The sequence below is a fragment of the Malania oleifera genome, chromosome 1 (assembly GCF_029873635.1).
Source record: "Malania oleifera isolate guangnan ecotype guangnan chromosome 1, ASM2987363v1, whole genome shotgun sequence".
Lineage (NCBI taxonomy): Eukaryota > Viridiplantae > Streptophyta > Magnoliopsida > Santalales > Ximeniaceae > Malania > Malania oleifera.
In genome coordinates, this window is record NC_080417.1 from 77,304,207 (window position 1) to 77,316,311 (window position 12,105).

The window sequence follows — 12,105 nt, forward strand, 5'->3', positions numbered from 1 at the left end:
TTCATCTATAGATTCCTATAATATATTTTGTGATGAATCTTCAAATGTTTCTTATGATGATGATGGTATGAATAAATGCAATGGTTAATGTGTTTCTCAGTTTGATAAATATTGTGATGAATCATTTGATGAGATGCCTTCATTTGGAAAACTAGAAAAAGACCTCATTTAATATGCATAGAATTCTAGTTGAGATATCAAAGAAGAAAACATTTTTGAAAAATGAAAATGAAAAGGTGGCAAAGCACTTAAATGATTTGAAAGAATATCAGGCCACTCTAGAAAGAAGAAAAATAGAGAAGGTTTTGAAAATCATTTGCTTAGAAAGAAAAAATGAAAATTATTCTAAAATGTTTTTCAAATCATCAAGTGATAAAGATAACCTAAACAACCCCTTCAGTCTTAAAAATAAAATTCTTTTCAAAAAGGGTTCAGATTGCTAAAACCAACAGTCTAGTCCCATTGAAGAAAAATGGAATAAATAAGCACAATCCTTTATGTATATTCAATACCTGCTTATTTTGAAAAACTGTGTGGCACATATGATTTAATTGCTTACTTAGAAGTGCCAGAGACTTAGAAAAAGAAATTAAATGGATAATCAGCAAAGCAAACCCCGTAGGACTTAAGGAAAAATGGATTCAAATTGAAATTTTATTCTAATTAAAATTTCCTTTGTTCCTAGGTTTAGGGGTCGTGATGACTGTAGGTTTGAGAAGTGATTGATTGTTAAAACGAAACTCTTAGTATAAACACTCACTAAATAATCCTATTATACTAAGACATTTTATCCACATCCAAATGGACTAGGTATCTTTGTTAGAAAAATATTTCTAAATGCTTAACCCATGCTAACATGGAAATCACAAAGTTAAGCAACTGTTGTCCTTTGCACAAAATTGAGTGTTAGGGTTCTATCTTATATCATATATCACTATACCCTAAGCTCACTTGTGAATATGAAAAGTTCAAATCAAAATCAAGTCATCACTCTAGGGTTAAAGCACTAATGATCATAAATGACTAATATATATATTGAGTGTTTCTCATAGCCATAACCAAATTAGAGGTATCCACTAGGGGACTGGTCCCTTTGAGTTTAAATTCTTAAATCTTTAGTCTTGGTTTATCTCATCCATAGGAAATTCTTACCAAACCACGATCATATTCGATGAGGTTTCACTCATTCCTTGGAATGTACTCTTGTTCTTCGATGTCATACTTTTCGAAGGATACTCCCTAATCACCAAAGAGCATTATTCAAGAAAAGTCACATACTCCTTAGTGCTCGGTGCCAAAATAGTTAGGACTCAAATGAAAGTATAGTCAAAGTAATTGCAAAACTAGGAAGAAATCTACACTCAATATGTCAAATCTTGGTACGTGATTCAATTGTGTAATATTTCTTCACCAAGAATCCCTAAGAATCATGTTTATGTTGTATCACATCAAACCTGAACTTAAAAGAGAACCTTGGATCAAAATTAAGCCAAATCGAGGAAATTCACTATGCCTGGTCGATCGAGCATTGACTGAGTAAAAGTTTTCGGTCGAACAAACAAGCATTGACTTTGACCTCATCGTCGACCGAACCTTAGTGAACCTATCTACCCCGATCAACCGAAATTGTCGATTTTCCCTTGGTCGACCGAACATAGATATAGTACTCCCTCTCGGTTGACCGTCCATCAAAGTTCAAATTCGCCCCGATCGACCGAACAGTTTCGGTGCATAAAGAACTTGAACCGTTGGTCAATCGTATTTGCTTCTGGTCAACCGAACTGCAATATATATATACTTTTCCCTCAATCAAAGCTCAAGATTTTGAGAGCTTTTTTACTCTCCCCCCTAACATTGCCAAACAAACGTTGATTTGAGCCTCACTTCCTTTATCCTACATTCATGGAACACCACAATGAGCACATTGAAGCCCACGACTTAGCACACACTCAGGATGAATACTTCATATCAGAATGATCCAAGGTCAGATACATACGGGAGTTTCGTCCTAAGGAGGCAATACTCTGTAAGATCTTAGACTTGGAATTCATGAATCAGTATTTTGAAAATATAATGGACATGTTTGAATATCAAGGTTGGAAAACTTTTATTTCCTATTAGCCTAGGGGTCACTACCCAATGTACGTTAGATTATTTTACGCTAACCTAGGTAATGATGAAAATGGGTACTTCTCCCAAGTATTAAGAACTGATGTTTGCTTCGATGCACAGTACCTTTCAGATGTCCTTGATATAGATTATGGAGATTTTGAGTGCCCAGATGTGGTAAATTCCTGGATTCATGAACAGGAATTTACGGTTGCCACATTTGCAAACTTGACCTTATCTGATCTAGGCATGGCCAGCCAAAACCATCCTCCACAGTATTGGCAGTTTACGTTAGAGGCTAGAATTGTGCACCACTTGATCAATTATAATATCCTGCCCAAGGCAGGTTCTAGAGTGCACGTGTCTTTCCTAGACGGTTTTATTATGTGGTGTTTATTTGCTTAAAAGAAGTTAGGTTTGCCCTGTGTGATGATCCGATGGATGATGGCCAAAATGATTGGTCACATAATTATAATGTCGTATGGGGGAACCCTGAACAAGTTGTTTAGATCCTTTGGATTCACATGCTTAAATGTAGCTTCATTGAAGAGAAGACGACCTGTTGATATTTTTTCTGGCGTCACCCTGAGACTTATGGGGTATGAGCTGGTTGGCAACATCTGGTTGCCTTCTAGGGGTGCAGCAATATAGGGAGAGGTCCCGCAGGAGCCACCATAGCCTATGCAGTTGCAAAATGTGGACCTAATGGCTGCCATTACTAGTTTATTTGACTCATTTGGGCAGTTTCGAGAATCAGTCCAGTCAGCCCTATGAGATTTGGTATCGTCATCCACTGCCCTTCGTGACGAATTTCAGCAGTTCTCCATCTCTACCATTAGTCGATTCATAGATTTAGAGAGGACCATGCTAGTTAGCTTCAGTGAGCTGAACGATCGTATTCAGCAGATGCAGAATGAGAGAGACAGGATGACCATGGACTTTGACTTTGATGCTGGTGACGGTGGCGATGGTGGTGATGATGGAGGGGAGTTCAAGATTCAGGAGAGTAGCCTGCAGATCAGATTGTGTGGAGTTGATTCATTTATGTTATATCATCTGGTCTGTACATATATATATATATATATATACATATATAATAGCTTTTACTTTTGCTTTGTTTTGTTATGAAGATCACACACACCATATGCAGATACTATCATGTGTTACCTGTTCTGATTATGATCATATATATTTGGTAAAATTCATGATTGCGTAAGCCTTTGAGCGTAAATGACTATATTATTGAAGTGCATGATTAGTATAGAATGCCTCCTACACGGTGAGAATTTCTTGCTGGTAGATTATAGGTTATCGCATGCCTTACTCTTGAGATACTATTAGTTTAAGAATCATTTTTGTGCAGGTAAATTTTGGGAAATGTCCTGTTTACAGCTGGCATGCTGCCAAATTTTCTGTAGACATTTGCCCAAATGATTGAAACATTTCTGTGTGTGCAAAATCTAAATATTTTACGCTTGGTTCATTTGCGTTAAAATTTTAAATTCCTTGGGGTTGATTGTGCATATATATTTAAAGTAATTGGACCAAAATGCATACTCTTAGGGTGAGTCACTTAGCATTAAAATCATTAGGCCCTGAGAAACAAATAAGTATTCTTAACTGTATATTGGTAACACTTTGTATTAGGCCGACATGCTCTCATCATACTATACCGTGCGAAAATGCATGCTTGTTTTGGCACACCAAAATGATAAAATAAAATTCACCTTAAAATATTTTGAAAGGATGAGTGAAAACCAAGTAAAAATTAAACCTCATCTTCACATAATCATCAGATATTTAAGGAGTCTCGGGTGAAATTTAAAAGTTTAACTAAACTATAATTGTTGGTATTTCTCATTGGATTAGACTTTGTAAAGTGACTCTTGTCTATGTCTGCACATTTCATATATCTATAGCATGCTCATATTGAATGTGATGAATATTGGTTATCATTTGTGATGCACAATTTCTTGTGCACTTCATGATCAAGTTGAAATTTTATTTGCTTGTTGGACCATACTGAACTGTTTGAGTAGTTGTTGATAAACTGTTAGGAAATATTTAAACTCAAACAGGTTACAATTATACATGATTCATTTTGGAAAGTCTGATTTACAAACGGCACTTTGTTGAAATATTTCTAAATCTTTCCAAATTTTTCATGTATAATTGTAATTCTTACCCATTGCCTAGAATCTTAACTCAAATGGCCCTTTTTTCTGTTGCCAAAAGGGGGAGATGAAAAGGGGGCAAAAATAATAGGGGTAAAACACTTGGTTGAAAATAAGGTAGATGCATATTGATAGGGGGACCCTTTTTAGGCTTAAACCCATATTTTTGTTGATCGTATTCGTCATCATCAAAAAAGGGGAGAATGTTGACCTTATAGGTCATGCTCGGTTTTGATTATGACAAATACTCATTGCTTCTAATGAGTGTTTGAGACTTTGCGCAGGAACTTAAATTAACAAATCATAATGCACGTGGAGAGAGTGAAGCCTAAAGTCCAAATTTCTATTGAAGACCCAATTTCTTATGTTGTAATATAATTCATACATGCAAAGGGAATGTAATAGTAATTAGGGCTTTTTGTATGTAATAATCACACACATAACATGCATGGTCAAATACGTAAGCTCATAATACAAATGACCTTAGAATGACCTTAGGGTTTTGATCTACCGACACTGAATTCTTTAAGTGTCTTCGAATTGGACCTAAAGTGACCTTAGAACACTCACCCTTACATTTATTTGTGATAAGCACTTGAATAGGGTGTTTGTGAATCAAAACAGAACCGAAATGCACACATTGTGCACTTTCGGTCGACTGGCCCATGTAGTTCATTCTGCCTTTGTCGACCGAACCTGGTCTGGATAAGAAAATTGACCTTGTCCCAGTCGACCGAACTATATAGTTCAATTAGCCCTCGGTCAACGAAAACCTCCCAGGAGTAAATAGTTTGACTGCTTGGTCGATCGAGCACAAAATGAACTCCAACGCTTTGGTCGACCGAGGGTCCTAGGGAGAGGTCCCAACGGTCTGATCGACCGAATCACCCAACTTAAATATCCCTGGTTAACTGAACGACGCAAGTTGGGAAAATCACCACTCCTAGTCGACCGACCCTGAAGTTCAAAGTTGGCCTAGTCGACCGAGCCATACGAACTTCAGTCGACCAACAGGTTTCTTCTCGACCGGGCCTCTCGGGTTGCTATGAATTTTTACCGTGGTTATTATTTTTAAAACAGGGTTAAAATGGCTAATACATCATTAAAATTTTCTAATAATACCAGCCTTCTCCCAAACGGTAAAATTTCTTGGGCTGTCTATAAATACCCTTTCATTTGGGAAAATTAGCAACTTGATTAGCCTACTTAATCAATAAATTCTCTCTCAAGTTCAAAAATCCTACTACTCATTTTTATAGTTCTATCACTCATACTTACGCTCTTTTATTGATCATACTCTCTATAAGTTGATTGAGTGTTTATCTTCATAGGTTTGCTCTCCCATTTGTATTTGATTGATTCGATTTTTAACGAGAGCTGAATCGGAGTATTCTTAGGGGGCTTTGTTCAAAAGCCTATCCTAAGAAGACTTGCCTAAGCTTCTGAGTATTGCATTTGTGTTGCAATATCTTAGGAAACTTGTATTTATCTTTGTGTTGCAAATTTTTTTTTTTCAAAACATACTCAAATATCTTGTGTGATTTATATTGATATATCTTTGAGAAGATATTTGTGTTTGTAATATAGATCTTTGTTGCAATATCTATTTGCATGTCATTTTCTAAATACAAAGACTATACATCTTTTGAAAACTAAGGATGTACTTCATCTACTATTTACGTGATTGATATATCCTTCAAACTGATACATTTGAAACTTACTTGACATCTTTGTGTGAATCTGTTTATTGAATATCTTGTGATACAAAGATTGCTTGTTGATACTCTTATGCACTCATTACACTGATAGAAAATACATTTGAGAGTTGAAATATTAGACCATACTAAGCTTGCATATTAAATCATATTGTGGTGTATGTGACCGATTTTATATGGGTACACATCTGCTTTACTTGATAGCATAATCATTATACTGTTTCATTTATTGAGCAAAGTTGTTGTATACCAAGCACGAGCCTAAAGAGGGACACTAGCTCATTGATATAGTCCCGGATTGGCTTAGACCCAGTTAAGAAAGCTAGGTGCGTCATCCTGTTAAGGCGTGTAAGTTGAGGTCAGCCTTGTGCTTTTGTATTGGTGCCGCTCCACCCTTAAGTGAGCCTTTAGTGGAATCCTTGGGCTTGCAAGCTAGAGGCGGGGACGTAGGCACAGTTAGCCGAACCCCGATGACATATCGTATGTTTATCTATATTTTCGCACTTTCTATTTATCGCACATATATGTTCTGGTGTGAATGATGTGCATAATTTTAATTTCCATATATTATATTTATCAACGCATTATAGATTGCTTAGAAATACCCTAGGTTGTAATATCCTGCTACCATTTAGTCTTACCTAGGAGAAAAGCTTGAAAATTCCAATTCACCCCCCTTTTAGGAATACACCAATTCTAACAGTAGTGCATAACAAGGCTAGACTCGTAGATCAAGGATATAATCAAGAAGAAGGAATAGGCTACAATGAGACATTTGCTCCTATAGCTAGAATATAAGCCATAAGAATGCTATCAACTTATGCATCTTACAAAGATTTCAAACTCTACCAAATGGATCTGAAGAGTGTATTCTTAAAGGAAGTTATAAATAAAGACGTATATGTGGCACAAAATTCAGGATTTGAGGATTATCAATTCCCTAAGCATCTATTCAGATTGAAAAAAGTATTATATGGACTAAAACAAGCTCCTAGAGCCTGGTATGAGCGATTAAGTGGATTCTTGATAGAAAATGGATTTTCTAAAGGAAAGATGGATAGCACACTATTTATTCAGTCCAAAAATAAAGATATGCTTATTATATAGATATATGTTGGCAACATAATCTTTGGAGCCACAAATGATGAATTATTAAAATATTTTTCCAAGTGTATGCTGGAAGAATTTGAAATGAGTATGATGGGAGAGTTAACCTACTTTATTTGATTTCAACTTAAGCAAGCTAAAACTAGAACATTCATAAATTAGTCAAAATATATAAGAGACTTGCTTAAGAAATTCAATATGGAAGGAGGCAAACCTTAAGGGACTCCCATGAGTACATCAATAAATTTTGATAAAGATGAACAAGGAAAGTCAGTAGATATGACATACTACCAAGGCATGATATTTTACATGACTACCAGTAAGCCGGACATCATGTTTAGTGCATGTATATGCGCCCGATTTCTAGTAGCACCTAAAGAATCTCATCAAATAGGCGTAAAAAGAATCTTAAGATATTTGATAGGTAGTATTGACTTAGGTCTTTGGTATCCTAAGTATATAGGCTTTGAGATGATCAGTTACAAAAATGCTAACTATGTTGGATGTAAAATTGATCAAAAAAACACAAGTGGTACTTGCCACTTCTTAGGAATATCTCTCATTTCTTGGATCTCTAAGAAACAAAATTCTATAGCACTTTCAATTTCGGGAGCAGTGTATGTGGCAGCGGGTAGCTATTGTGCACAAACATTCTATATGAAGCCACAGTTAAAGGATTTTAATTTGGAATATTCGGTTGTACCTATAAAATGTGATAATACTAGCGCCATTAATATTTCCAAAAGTCCAATATCTCATTTAAGAACTAAGCATATTGATATTAGGCATCATTTCTAGAGAGATCATAAGAAAAAATAAGACATTACACTTGAGTTCGTAAAGACAGATTTATGTACATAAGACGAGAACTAGGGTTGTTACATAGTAGAGAAGTTATTTAAAGAGGAAATTGGATGAATAACAAAGTAAATATTAAAGGACAAGCTCATTAGGTAACTGACTCTTGAGTTATAGTTGACCGACTCGCTACTGTCTGTAGAAAATGTGCACGGTTGCACTAGTCAGGCGACTGACGTATCGGGGTCAGTCAACTGACTGAAGGTGGTATAAGTATCGACTGTGGGTAAAACCCTAAATTTTCAAAACCCCAATCTCCTGACTCTGTTTCTCTCTTCTCCTACACTCATTCTCTTTCAAACCCAAGTGTTCCCTCACTCAAAATCCTCTGTTTAATCTCTGAGGAACATCTTCCTACATCATTCTTTCAATATTTTCTAGAGTTTCACTGGTTGTTCTTTCTCGAAATCATTATGCCACAAACTAATTCAGTGGGAAATAATGCATCATCTTCCATGCAAGATGATAGCACCTTAATTGAACAATGGTTGGTGACTCCACATGCTAAGCAACTATATCAGACTCATCTTCACTTAACGGAACCTATATTAGGTAAGGTCTTGGATACTACTTTCTTTCAAACAGATTTTCTTGATATTTTTCCTATGTTCAAAGTACTAGGTTGGAAGAAATCATTAGATATCAAGCTAAAGGATACTTTCCCAACCTGGTCAAATTGTTTTATGCTAATATGGTTAAGGGAGGCACGGTCACTTCTATCGAAGTTGTAAATTATGGTGTTATCCCAAAAGGGGAGGGGGTGAATTGGGTATTTTAAAAAAATTCAGTCCTTTAAGTTCTAATTTTGAAAACTATCAATTACAAACTTGCAATCTACTTAATACCTAGCTTAACGTTTCACAATTAATCAATTTAATGTGTCTTTATCAAGCATACAATTTTACCCAATTACACACAAACTTATCAAATGCTCAACTTATACACAATAAATAGACAATTTAAATACAAGCGGAAATTAAAAAGAGTTAAGGGAAGAGAGAAGACAAACATGATTTTTATGAGGTTCGGCCTACCCCAGCCTACATCCTCGCCTTGAGCAACCCACTCAAAGATTCCACTAAAAATATGCTTCTTTAATTAAGACGGAGCTTCCCTTACAATTTTTTGCTTACAAGAGGTGTAGCTTCCTCCTCAACCCAGGTTCACAGCCCTAACCATGAATACAATAGAAAATTACAATTTCTGCAAAAAATGAAATGCTTATACAAAAAGCTAGTGAGTACAAGAAAAAACTAATACATACTCGTATGATAAAAGTTGAAGCTCAATGTGTGAGTATGATATTCAATGATATTTCTTGAAACAAGTGATGAATGATCATTATATATAGTTCAGAATTCTAAACCAGATTTATGATCTTCACAAACATTACTCGGATAATTGATTTTCAGTAAAGATAAAAATTATAGTCTTTATAAAAATACTTCTCTTAAATAATGATCTTTCACAAAATGTATATATAATTAATAACTCAATTAATCTATAAAAAAAAATATTCAAGAATAAATTTGTGAGAGGAAAAAATCTTTAAGAATAAGCACACAATTAGTTTGATCACCAAACCTCAATACCCAAGTTGTTTTCACAATATTCTCTGGAACGCCTTTTGAAAATCAACATAACCCAAGCTTAGATTTGAAGTGAATAGCTTAGCAGTGTATTCGATGCTCTCAAGAGATGTACAAAAATTCAAGGCTCCTAATAGATGTGCAAAAAGTGGTGCTCTAGGGTTTAGAGTTTAGGTTTATATGTAATCTCGCCATGTGAACAATTTCTAGCCTTTAGATCATTTAAAATATCATATTTACGTCCTTGTCCACGCTGGAACATCGTTCTGCACCACGACCTTCATTGACAAATGGGTACATTCATCGACGAGTGTACAACACTCGTTCATCGATGAGGCCATGAGTTCGTCAACGAGAGCATTGTCTAAACTTTTTGGGCTTCGATATTTTTTGTCAATGAGACAACACTGTTCATTTCCAAGAGGCCTTCATACGTTCATCAACGAGGCCAAGGGGTTCGTTGATGAGACCTTTAAAATTTGCGTCGAAAAATTTATTCAACCTAAAACTAATGTAAATGAATCTTTCATGAAATGCATGAGTCCTAAGGTCTGTCTAGGGTATATTTGAGCTTCGAATTAAATCACATGAAATATGTAAATACATTCAACTCTAAATACCCATTCTCATTGAAGATCTTGAACTTGACAATTGCATTTTCATTCTTTTACTCTTCTAGTTCCATGGATTGTGTCAAGTCGTATGTTCTCGAGATTCCTCGTGGCTTCCATATCATGCTTACTATGCGTGCATTCTAACTTATGATCATGTTCACAAACTCAATTGCATAGGTCAAATACAAGTGATTTGTCATTATCAAAATACGATTGGACTCAGAGTCAATAATCTCCCCGTCTTTGATGATGACAAACACACGAGCAAAAATGGGTTACGCCTAACAAGGCTCCCCTTAAGATAATGCATAATTTAGAATTCAGCAATAGCAATATAGTTTACAGACAATGAAGTTCATACACATGGTAGAATATGCAATATTTTGCTAGTGTATTCTTCTATATACTCCTCCCCCTTTATTTCAAAGGAAAAAGGTTTTGCTTACTTCTTTTTTTTTTTTTTTGACAAAAGAAAAATAAATTTGCTTACTTCTCCCACTTTTTGAGAAAAGAAAATTCATTTTTGCTTACTAACTTCTACCCCTTTTGACATCAACAAAAACGTAAGAAAAAATGTGCTGATATAATTATATCTCATCTTTGTAATCAAAATACATTTCAACCTCTATGTTTCAAGATTATACAACGGAATATATCTCCCTATGTTACTCAATTAACTTTTCCCCCTTTCTAAAGTATATTTGTGTCATTGAATCAATTTTCAACGTGAACATACACATTATCGCAATATACATAGATATAGATAAGCAAATCAGTCCATTAAAGTTCAAAAGTTTATGTGAGCATCAACATGTGTCATGTACCCATAAAAATTTAACATGTAGTAACCATTTGTTAAGTTTCATATCAAATGTAAAAAAAATTAGTCAAATGCGAAAAATTTTAACAAAATGTGAATTTTAATTTACAACTCTCCCCCCTAATTATGTAGTCTAATGTAACTCTAGGCAACTTCTCGACTATGCATTAGGCCTAATTCATGTCTAATTTGGATAAACCTATCCTCCAGAAGTAGTTTCGTGAATATGTTTGCTCATTGTTCATTTGTGCATACAAACTCAAGTGTCTATCTCCTTTTTGCACATGATCACGAAGAAAATGATGTCTTATTTCTATATGTTTAGTTTGTGAATGTGATATAGGATTCTTTGAGATGTTTATTGCACTTATATTATTGCATCTTATAGGAATTGTGTCATGGAGTAATCCAAATTCTATAAGTTGTTATTTCATGTAAAGCGTTTGAGCACAACAACTTCCAGATGCTATATATTTTGCCTCAACTGTGGAAAAAACAACTTAATTTTGCTTCTTTGAAAACCAAGATACTAAAGAATGTCCTATGAAATGACATGTGCTACTCATACTTTTTCTATCTACTTTTCTACTGGCAAAATCTGCATTCGAATAGTTGATAATCTCAAAGGAGGTATACTTAGGATACCATAATCCAAGTTCAATGGTTCCAATAAGGTATCTAAGTATTCTTTTGATAGCTAATAAATAGGACTCTTTAGGTGTAGCCTAAAATCTTGCACATAAACACATGGTAAACATTATGTCAGGCCTGCTGGTAGTCAGATATAGTAAGTTGTCAATCATCCCACGATAGAGCTTAATATCTACTGCTATGCCTTATTCGTCTTTGTCTAATTTTAATAAGGAGTTCATTGGTGTTCCTAGAGTTTTACCATCTTCCATATTAAACCTTTTAAGCAAGTCTCTAATATACTTCGATTGATTTTTATAGATTCCATGTTTTGCTTGTTTGATTTGAAGTCCTAGGAAGAAGTTAAGTTCTCTCATCATTCTCATCTCAAATTCATTTTGCATACAACTTGAAAACTCATTACACAACTCTTCATTTTTTACTCCAAGGATGATATCATCTATGCATACTTGTACTTGGAGCATGTTG